Here is a 12,491-nt window from a genome sequence, read left to right as displayed (position 1 = left end):
CACCCTGACACCAAAAACCTAGACAAAAAAGAAATAACAAACAACTACATACACCAAAACTGGCCCAACCACACCCATATCTACACTGATGCATCACAAACATAACAGGACTAGGCATACAGATCACACAACCCACACCAATCACCACAAACTTCCACTACACAAACTATACACATATCACCACAGCTGAATTACTTGCTATACAATGTGCATATCATTACATAAAATTATCTAATGACACAAACTTCCTTATAATCTCAGACTGTTTAGGTGCATTAACCCAAATTCATAATAAAAAATCTAAATCAAGGCAAGACATAATAACATCATAGATATACATACAAAAATTATAGAAACCAACAAAACAATAACTCTCCTATGGGCACCTGCACACACTGGCATAACAGGCAACCAACTAGCAGACACGGCAGCAAAACCATCACCAAGCATAAACTTCACTAGTAAATCCGAGATCAAATCACTAATAAGTGTGTTTTTTCTATCTCAAAATTTCAAAACTAATATTCAAAATTGTAAGTCACCCTTTACAAAATCCTTCTTCATTAAACCAGTCACAAAGTGCCGCAACTTTACGAAGTCCATTTTAACAGAAAAAAATTATAAACAGAATGTTAAGCGGCCAAACTAACCTAAACGAAACTCTATAAACAAAACAGACACCCAAACTGTATCCACTGCAATACACCTGAAAACCTAGAACACATATTCAACCATTGCCCACAATATAAACAACAAACACAATTATACAACTCTCTCCACCCCCAGTTCAAAAACAACAGCACACTGCTCCTAAACCCCTTTAACCATCCCGCTAAATTCTCCCATATAGCCACATTCCTTACATCAACAAATTTCATAAGCAAACTTTAGAAAAATCCCAATAAATTACAGCCTAGTTACAAAACCCACACTTTTACAATTTAGGATCGGGATCCAAATTCTCAGCGCGGACCGACTTCTCCGACGTCCGCATGAAAAATTCGCCCTTATCCATACACTGATGACCGTTTACCCAGCCACCAAGCCCAGCTCACGGCCAAGACTCATGACATGCTATCAGATTATGTATCACGCCAAGGGAGGTAATTTACCGCCAAATAACACGTTTTGCCCATTCGTTACCACTCGCCTCTTTCCGTAACCTGCAAGAAGTCTCGTCCCCACTGTCGATGAATGTTATGTGCGAAAATACCACAAACCATTCACGTATGACTCCAAGTGCGTCGGTCACATTCGTGACCAACTCGTGTTATTTCGGGACAAGCCGGTTACGGAAAGGGGCGAGTGGTGACGAATGTGAGAGCTTTATTTCAGTAAAGGGGCCACCGGCCCATTATACAAAACATGATATCAGAGTTAGACAATTTCAGCGTCAATGAGAAAGTTATTACGCTTTTTATAAGCAAGAATTATAAATTTAGCCAAAGCATTAATTATGCATGGGGTTTTAGGTGTACAGAGTGTTACAAATTTATCAAAAGTTACATTTGTGTAAAAATAATAAGGTAGAACCTTACGTCTCAAACTGTCATAGTATGGACATTGTAAACAAAAATTATATTCCGATTCCACTTCAGGTCTTACACAAAATGGAAATTGTCTCTTAGCTCTGGATATATTGTACTTCCATTTTCAATCAGCAAAGTATGACCAGAATAGGATAGGCACTTACTGAAATACAATCTAGATAATTTTCAAATACATTATATTGCTTAATACAAGAATAAAAAGAAAGTTTTGAGTAAGTTCTTAGTGGTGACGAATCCTTCGGTCAAAAATCCCTCCGGAATACTTTTTGACTTTACATTTTTTGCATCTAAATATATATCCAATGTGTTAAATGTGTTTAAACATGCTTATAATACCGTAAGTCCCGATGTGTTTCAAATAGCATCTGGAAAATATTTAATGGGGCAATATATACTCAACAACAAAAGTTCCTGTGACACCAATATTTTAGTGTATCTTTTCAACAAGAAAAGTTTGGTTCTCAATATTGTAGTATATGTATGGAATCAAGTCACAAAAAGGTAACTGCTGCAGAAAAGCATGCATTCCATGCAAAAGTTGACCTTTATGCAAGCCCCATGCATTTCACTACCCAAGAATGGGTATAAAAACGTGCGTTAACGGGATTCCATATCCATTGTTAAGCATCGTGCTGACAACAACCACTCGGAAAAACAACAATTACGCAATTATTCAACATTACGAAATGCCACGCCTGTCCGAAAATGAGCGTCTGCGAGCCATTTGTATGCTTGAAGCAGGATCGATTTAACGTGTCGCAAGACCAATATAACGTCCACAGAAACACCTTTTGGTGTTTATGACAACGTTGGTAACAGACGAATGCAGTCAGAGACATCCTCGAAGTGGCAGGCCACGCGTAACCAATAATCGACAAGACAACTCGACAAGACAACTGGATTCGAAAAAGCATCCCTGGCCTTCCACGAATATCTTCACAAACCGTACGGCGTCGCCTCGTGTGCAGGAATTGTCGCCAGAAGACCTATGCAGTGGGGACGAGTCTCGTTTTCACCTTAGCCACAACGATGGACGGATTCGAGTGTACCGACGTCGAGGTGAACGTTACGTTAATCATTATGTCACGAAAGAAGGTTGGTTCGGGGGCGGCAGCGTTATGGTATGGGGTGTGATTACAGCAAGACAGAGGACCTGTTTACTAGTGGTAGAGGGAAATCTCAATGGACAGGGCTACCGCGACGAGATCATCGGCCCTGTTCTATCGTTTTTGCGTCGTCATGGCCAAGGCATTACCTTTCAACATGACAACGCCCGGCCTCATATTGCTCGACTTGTTCAGGGTTCTCTTCAACAAAACAATGTGAATGTCATTTCCTGCACGGCTCGCTCCCCTGATCTCTCACCAATCGAGCACATGTGGGATGAGATCGATCGACGTCAACCACGTGTTCCACAGACACTCCAGGAACTTCGAAACATGCTCCAGCCATCTTCCCGAGGCAAGGGAGTTAAATGACTATAAAAGTCCAGTTTCCACCCTTGCCGAACTAGTATTATGGAGTTACATTTGGGCTGGACTAATGAGTCCAATCAAAATCGCGAACCGAAATCGAAATCCGGTTCGTAAAGTGTCATGCAGATTTCGGTCGACTGCAGGATTTGCAAAGCATGTGCATCGCTAACTCGTTGTCAACAGATATTTTCTAAATCTTTTCATGTTTTTAATCAAGGTGCTCACGTGTTTTGATGCACTTCGCGATGTAAGACTCGTTTTATCACAATATAGATCTTGATTATCGATCAGATCGTCTTGACTGGGCGCCACAGTTTTGTTTGAAGCAAATGCAAGTGATACGAGAGGTTGAATCTGATTGGTCAATAGGAGAGGCATAGAAAGGACACAACTCGTAATAGCCACCGGTGGCGCTACGATCGAGCCCAGTTCGGCAAGGGTGGGAACTGGACTTTTAAAGTAAGTCAACTCTCTTGCCTCGGGAAGAAGGCTCCAGCGGATATGGACAGATATCCCACAGGACTTTGTGCGACGCCTGGTCCATTCCATGAGACGAAGATGTGTTGCTTGCATCGCAACCAGAGATAGACACACACTATTGATTTGTAAATTGACATTTTGGCATTTTCGTGTTTTTTGTTTTATGAAATCACGCATTTTCTGAAGTCAGTATGGCAAATTAAACCATTTGATTACTTACACGAGTCTTTTATCTGTTACAAACCGAAATTGTTTCAGATTTGGTAAAAACATAACTTTGCATTAAATCTTATTCAATGTCACAGGAACTTTTGTTCAGAATATACCTGAACCATTACGCAAAGAGTTGACAATTTAAGCCCGTTTGCGCACTCAGTTGCAAACAAATGGGCACGATTCATTATTCGGCTTGTCCCCGGAATAACACAAATGACGTTTTTCCCCCACATAATCGCAATTAAAACAATATTTACACATATCTAACAGACATCATTCCACAAGTAACATGACGTACAATTAGACAAATATGTTGAAACCCTCAAAGGTTACACAAAGTGTACTTGAAGATAAAATATATTTATACATGATAATAAACCTTACCTATTTGTGGGATGGAGCCATGTACTGTGAAAGCCTAGTGATAAGGAAAGGTGTTTACCTTACAGCGTAAGCGAGATGGGGGGCTTCGGTGTCGTATTCGTCCGTTGTTTGCAGTCCAGTCTCAATCTGTCACTTGTCACCTGTCAGATTTGGCGGGAAAGTTGATCACGTGACTCGATCACACCCGGAAACATACGAGTAGCATCGGGTGGCCAATCCGATGAAACCCAATGTACGAGTGTGGAAGCACCAATCACTGCACATGTCATAAGACGTGGTGACTCACGCTAGAGGAAGACAATGGAAGACCAACTTTAGCTTGGACTTAGTTGATCAACATTAGATACTTAGATACATTTTTCAGCATTACCAAGTTACTAAATAACATTACTGTTTAAGAAACATATTTAATGAACATATAACAGAACTAATAAACCTAAACATTATTTAGTGTTTAAGTATTTAACTGACCCGTTTAATCCTGCTACCACCTTGTTGCCTCACGTGCTGTGCTGTGATTGTGCTGTGTCTGTGAGGTGGTCAGATTGGTGCAGGGAGACTATCTTAGTTTTGAAATTAGCCAATGAGAAGCTAATAATTATCAGGTGATAAACATGTTTCATCCTGGTTCCAGAATAAGACAATACTCTTGATCCAGCATGATAGCTGGGACTTCATCACCTTTCAGATGAATGACATTCATATGAAATGGTTGATAAATATAACCAATTGTCAATATAATTGACATACACCTAAAACCACAAACATTAGAATACTGCCACCAACCTTCAATAGTTTCAATAACAATTCAATTACTTATATATTATTTTTATTTTTATTTCCTTTTTCAACAATAAAATATTAAACATCATTTTATATCCAATAATTGTAAAATAGTTATATGAAAACGAAGTAATCTCATACCTACCCTCTCCAATAAAATGATAAATGATCTATCCGAGGGCCTATCCCTTAAACTAAACACATCTAAATTCGCGGACGATGGAGGCATCTGGATCCGCACTAAAAGCATCAAAATGGCCCAAAATCTACTCCAAAAATCTCTAAATAAAATACAACATTGAGCAGACAAATGGGGCTTCTCCCTTAACTCAGAAAAAACAACAGGAATAGTATTTAAACATATAAACATGAAACCCGCCTCTCCAATCCTCCAGCTAAACAACCAAACAATCTAATTTCAAAAACAAACCAAATTCTTAGGACTAATTTTCGATGAACATCTCTCCTGGGATGCTCACATCCAAAACCTAACAACTAAATGCAGTAAAGACCTAAACACACTAAGATGCCTAACTGGCTCTAACTGGGTGGCCTCCAAAGATACCCTCCTCTCACTCTATACAGCACTAATTAGACCAAAACTAGACTACGGCTGCGCCATATACAACACCCTAAACAACTCTCTATCTAAAAAACTAGCTATAGACTCAATCCAATATCAAGCTCTAAAACTAATCACACGGACCCAACATGGCACTTCCTACACTTCACTTCAGGCCTTAACAGGATAAATGCCACTAAGTCTAGGTAGGGAAAAGCTGAAAACCAAGCTCTAGCTCGTAAACACCCCCTACTTACCCCATATCCCAAAGGATAACCAACTACCTAAACGAACACCAAATAAACAATCTTAAACAAAACTGCAAACAATCAAATATCTTCACCCCAAAACTTAAAATATCCAAAAAAGACACAACACTAGCTAGCCAAATAAACAAACAAACCGACCCAAACATAGCTAAAACCACCACACTAGCATACATACGCGAAAATTGGCCAAACTGGTGTCACATTTACACGGACGGATCTTCAGATCCGATCTCCAAACACACAGGTTTCGGAGTCCATATCGCACAACCAGCTAAAACCACACAATCCTTCTGACTCCCAAACAATCAATCAATATTTACGGCAGAACTAACGGGCATGGCCTCAGCCCTCCATAATCAAGAATCCAAAAAACACAAAAAAAATCCTAATACTTACCGACTCCCTAAATGTACTGCAAGCCCTCCAAAACAAAAACACCAAAAACTGACCTAAATTAATAAATCAAATACTTAAAAGCTCCAACGACCTAACTAAGGCAGGCTAACAAATAACATTCTTATGGATCCCCGCCCACGTAGGAATATACGGTAATGAAAACGCCGATAAAGCAGCCAAATTATCCCTCAAAATCCCAGAAATAAGCCTAAACTTACCCATCTCAAAATCAGAAAGCAAAAAGTGTAAACAAGCAAAAAGTCACCAAATAATGGCACAACCTATATCTAAACTCAAATAGCCAAATAAAAAAAGCACTCAGACAACCTCTAACCAAACCAAAAATTCTCCATCCATCAAATGAAATCGACAGAGAAATCACTTAACTCCAAACAGGACACACAAACCTAAATAACCACCTCAATTATTTTTTTAAAAACACACAACAGGTAACTGCCCACACTGCAAACAACTAGAAACCCCAGAACAGCACTCATACACTGCGCACACTACCTAACACACCGAACCACACTACAAACCACCCTCAATCTAAATAAGGCTCTTACTCTAGAAGCAATACTAAACCCACAAAATAAACTAGAAAACTTCAAGGCCTTAGGTGTATTCTTAATCAAAACGGAACTAAAACATCGCATTTAAAAACCCAATAAACTACCAAATCAAAATCACATAAACAAACAAACAAACAACCACCACACATTAACGGAACGGAAACACATTAAATGGCCTGGCCTAGCCCGTGTGCGAAATACGCATCAGTTGGAAAGCGCACGTAAAATCTCCAAAGTAAGTACGTAAGTAACTACGAAACCATCTTGGCTTGGACATTCGCCCTGCGCACACGTCCTCCCAAGCTCTCCAAACCTCCAAGCTGATAATGAGAGACCTCTCAAAGTCACTTCCGAGGGAGCTTGTCTCCATCCTGGAGCCCTTGCTGGCTTACCGGGTTGGGGACTACTCCCTCAGGACTTCCTACAAGTCCAGTTCCTCCACCCTCTCCATCTCCTTTGACCTTGGTCAAAGGAAGCGACCTCTGGTCAAAGCTCAGGCCAAGACCAAGTCTCAGAAGAAACCCACCCCGGCCCTTACCCTTACTGCACCACGTCCGGTTCAGAAGGCTAGGCCTCCTAGGGTACAGAAGACTCCACCAGTCTCCATCACGGAGATTGAGGAGAGCCTTCCTACCACAGGACATCCGTGTAGAACTCACCCAGCAGGCCAGCCTCATCCATATTCCATATTATTGTTATTCTTTTATTACCCACTCCCACCCAGCCAAACTCCAACCCCTTTATTAGATTAGGTCTGTAAAGTTTATCTTTTTTTGGGTTGCACTTCTTTATTTAATCATTTCCCCCAAAAGTATAAGTGCCTCCCCGTATGCGAGATACGCTAAATGTATTTTATTACATGCGGAAAGCGCACGTTAAATCTCCGAGTCTTAAAGATCAAATGATTAACTACATCCAAAGTTTCCTATCAAACCGCAAAATCACCGTTGGCATAGACCAAACGCTATCGGACCAATGTTCCCTAGAAAATGGCACTCCCCAGGGCAGCATCCTAAGCCTCACACTCTTCAATATTATGATTAACGATCTATTCGAGGGACTATCCCCCAAAGTAAACACATCAAAATTCGGATGATGGAGCCCTCTGGTTTCGCACTAAAAGCGTTAAAATGGCCCAAAACTTACTACAAAAATCTCTAAATAAAATTCAAAAATGGGCTGACAAATGGGGCTTCTCCCTAAACTCAGAAAAAACTGTTCTAGACCTTATGTGTAAACCTTAGTCGCCAAGTGATTACAGTCCACGGGGTTGTGAGAATATCAGTTTTTTCAGCAAAGGCATAAAGAAAACACTCCTAAAACAATTTAAAATCACAATATATCGCTTGTTTCAGAAACAATAATACGTTAAATGTAAAAGTATTGATCTCCTTCTTAATAACTCATCATTACAGCAGATACACAAATATATTTCTGCCTCGATATCTAATCGGGGCAAATGTACCTTCCTATACAAAGACAATTTAATAACACAATATTAAACGCATAACTGAGGAAATCATGAAATCATCAGATAATCATATTATGCATACTGAATGCACAACATGAACATATTATATAGATAAACTATATACAAAATATACCCTGTGTGTGACACGAGACTGTAACATGCCTTCTGCCAGTCGTCTCATTCGACAGTCACATGACCCTAAATACAGATACAATATTAATTATAATATTGTAAATAACATTTAAATAATCACAGCATATACATGCATCACTGAAATACAACTTCAGTCATTCATACAACTATCAATAAATACATGCATACATCGAGAGAGATATGTACAAAGTCTAGAAATACACCAGATTTACTAAATAATAGCAAATATGCATCAAATACCAAAATACACAAAATACCAAATAACCAATGCATTGAAATATAAAATATATGTATAGATAAGCAATACTCATGAATCAGACCCTAATCTCATCACACTCACCTCATTCACTCAATCTATCGTTGTTTATGTTTACAAGTTATTTAAAACCTATTTTATTACTTATGTACTTGATTTAAACTAATGATTGAACGCATAATGTTTAGATTGATACAGATTAATTATGATTACTAACCTTGATTACGTGATGTTCAATCCATTATGACTTACTGTGCAGTGCAGGTGTGTTTGCAGCTGATTATAAGATTAGCAATGGCAGGTGAGGGAGGGATTTGAATTGAAAGGTATACTAATTGGCTAACAACAGGTTAACCTAATGACGAGCAAACAATAGAACAAAACACCCTTGGAAGTAAAATAGACTGGACCATTGACCTTTGACCCAGTAGAATCTTATTAGTAGCAAATACTGATAAGGACACAACTAATGACAGACAGGAAACCAGGAAATGACACAACCTGTGTGTTGAATCAACAAGCTGAAATAGAAAAGACATGATACCTTATCTACACTAAAAATACTTACATATTTACAAGCTGCAGAATTAACACCTACTACAGAACAGGAATAGTATTTAAACACAAAAATACGCAACCCGCCTCCCCAAACCTCCAACTAAACAGCAAACCAATCACATTTAAAAAACAAACCAAATTCTTAGGATTAATCTTCGATGAACATCTCACCTGGGATGCTCACATTAAAAACCTAGTAACCAGATGCAGCAAAGACCTAAACACGTTAAGATGCCTAACCGGCTCCAACTGGAGGGCCTCTAAAAACACCCCCCTCTCACTCTATATATCACTAATTAGATCCAAACTAGACTATGTCAGTGCCATTTACGACACCCTAAACAACTCTCTCATTAAAAAACTAGACTCAATCCAGTATCAGGCCCTAAAACTAATCACACGAACTCAACATGGCACCTCCTCCACCTCACTCCAGGCCTTAACAGGAGAAATGCCACTTAAACTACTTAGGGAACAACTTACCCTAAACTTCTGGGCCGCGTCCCAATCAAACCCTCTAATCAAAAACTTAATAAAAAACAATATCAGCCCTAGAAACCAAGCCCTAGTCCGGAAAAATCCACTACTTACTCCAATTTCCCAAAGAATAACCAATTACCGAAACGAATACAAAATAAATAATCTTAAACAAAACAATAAATCCAATCAAATATCTTCACTCCAAAACTTAAATTACCAAAAATAGACACAACACTAGCCGATACACTAAATAAACAAACCGATCCTAACATCGCTAAAACCACCACACTAGCATATATACATGAAAAGTGGACAAACTGGTGTCACATATACACAGACGGATCCTCAGATCCGATCTCAAATCACACAGGTTTCGGAGTCCACATCGCACAACCAACCAAACACACCCACTCTTACCGACTCCCAAACAACCAATCCATTTTCACGGCCGAATTCATGGGCATGGCCTCGGGCCTACACAATCAGCAATCTAAAAAACACCAAAAACTCCTCATCCTAAACTCCCTCAGTGGACTACAAGCCCTCAAAAATAAAAACACTAAAAACCTCCCCAAACTAATATATCAAATACTCATAGGCTCAAACTAAGGCAGCTAAACAAATAGAGTTCATTTGGATCCACGCCCACGTAGGAATCTTTGGAAATGAAAACGCAGATAAAGCAGCAAAATTATCTCTTAATCTCCCAGAAATAAGCTTAAACTTACCAAGCTCAAAATCAGAAATCAAAAGTGTCTCTGAACAAAAAATCAACATAAAATGGCAAAATATGTACCAAAACTCAAACAGCCAAATCAGGGAAAGTACTAAAAAACCCCTAACTAAACCAAAAATACTACACCCAACCAAAAACATCGACAGAATAAACACTAAACTACAAACAGGCCACACCAAACTAAATAATCACCGTAAAATAGCTAATCTACACACAACAGGAAACTGGCCACATTGCAAACAACAAGAAACACCAGAACACGTACTCATTCACTGCACACACTACCAAACACACCGTTCAACACTACAGACCACCCTAAATCTTAAAACCGCACTTACACTAGAATCAATCCTAAATCCACAAAATAAATTAGAAAAATTCAAAGCCTTAAGCATATACCTAATTAAAACAGGACTAATTAGTCGCATTTAAACCCAAATTAAAATAGTAAAACCAAAACTACCTAATCTAACAACAACCCAACACACACAGCTCCCTTAGTTCGTCCCCCACCCACTCTTGGCATTCATTCCAAAACTCAAAATTCCAAAATTACTATTTAAGCAACCCCTAAAGCCCCCATCCTGGGTTGCACAAACTAACTTTTCCCCTTTTCGGAAACACATTAAATGGCCTGGTCGGGCCCGTGTGCGACATACGCTTGCAGTCGGAAAGCGCACGTTAAATCTCTAATATAAGTAAGTAAGTAACTATGAAACCCGAGTGTGATATACGCATAAAATCGGAAAGCGCACGTAAAATACCCATCTCTCTCTCTCTCTCTCTCTCTCTCTCTCTCTCTCTCTCTCTCTCTCTCTCTCTCTCTCTCTCAAGATATCAAAATATCACTGCTACAAAGTATAAGAGCATTGTCAGTCACCGAGTATCCCTTTCTAAAACCATCTTGCGACTCACTTGTTTTGTTATAAGAATCCGCTAAAAAAACACAAGTATTTTGATAATAGAAGAATAAATATTTTACTGATAATACTGAGAAGAGTTATGCCTCCATATAATTATTAACATCGCCGGTTGCGCCCTATCTGTGAAGAACAAAACTTGACCTCTCTAAATGAGTGAGTGAGTTGGGTTTAACGCCGCTTTTAACAGTATTCCAGTTATATCGCGGCGTATGAGCTTAATGTGGGAAGAAAGCCCGAAGTAATGCAGGTCTCAGACGTTTACCACTTCGGTGAAACCCACGAGCACGGATATGGTGCTGACAAACCTAGAAACATAATCGGTGCGAACCGGGATTCGAACCCACAATCATAGGTTTCTGGTATACCCAAGGGACGCAACTCTGCACAGCGAATCGTGGCGACATAAACGACTGGCCCACCCGTACCTCTCTCTAAATAAACATTAATAATAAGCCGTTATACTGTATTCCCTAGTCCGTTTATCGTAAAAAATAATTTGTTCTGTATGTCACCACGGTTGATGTATTTTTTATAGCAAGTGAATCTTAGTCACGATCAAATAATATACACTGACGTCAGCAGTCAGTCATATATTATATTCTGAAAAAAAATAAAATAAAACGAATATTGCATTTTGTTTCAGGATTTCACCTTGGGTCGAGTCAAATACATTTGATTATATTTCAATATTTATTTTGTCGCTACAAATAAACGCTGGAAATCTTTATCATGGTTCGTTGTACTATCCAGGGGCGAAACTACCACTGCAGCAGAAAAGCAATTTCTTACACCTAAGAAAAAGGCATAATTTCTTTACACCTACAGAAAGCACAATGTTTTGTAAAAGAAAACCTCATTTTACCATCTATGCAGTAAATTATTAATTTATTAATTTCGTTTTAATGTTCAAATTTAATTTGTCAACATAGAGTTTCATGAGTGAGTGAGTATAGTTTTACGCCGCTTTGAGCAATATTCCAGCAATATCACGGCGGGGGACATCAGAAATGGGCTTCACACACTTAATTTAATTGTACCCATGTTGGGAATCGAACCCAGGTCTTCGGCGTGACGAGCGAACGCTTTAACCCCCAAACTCGACCATTTCGAGCCCTCCTAACATTGGTTTTGCTTACACTTAAAATAAGCCCAGTTGCGCTCCTGCTATCCCGAGCTGTTACCTTAAATTGCGACCTGCCATAAATTAACTCTGTATCAAGCGAGTGG

The sequence above is a fragment of the Haliotis cracherodii genome, unplaced genomic scaffold (assembly GCF_022045235.1).
Source record: "Haliotis cracherodii isolate W230 unplaced genomic scaffold, xgHalCrac1.p SCAF_20, whole genome shotgun sequence".
Lineage (NCBI taxonomy): Eukaryota > Metazoa > Mollusca > Gastropoda > Lepetellida > Haliotidae > Haliotis > Haliotis cracherodii.
The sequence above is the reverse complement of the archived record's forward strand: the minus strand, read 5'-3'. Positions refer to the sequence as shown.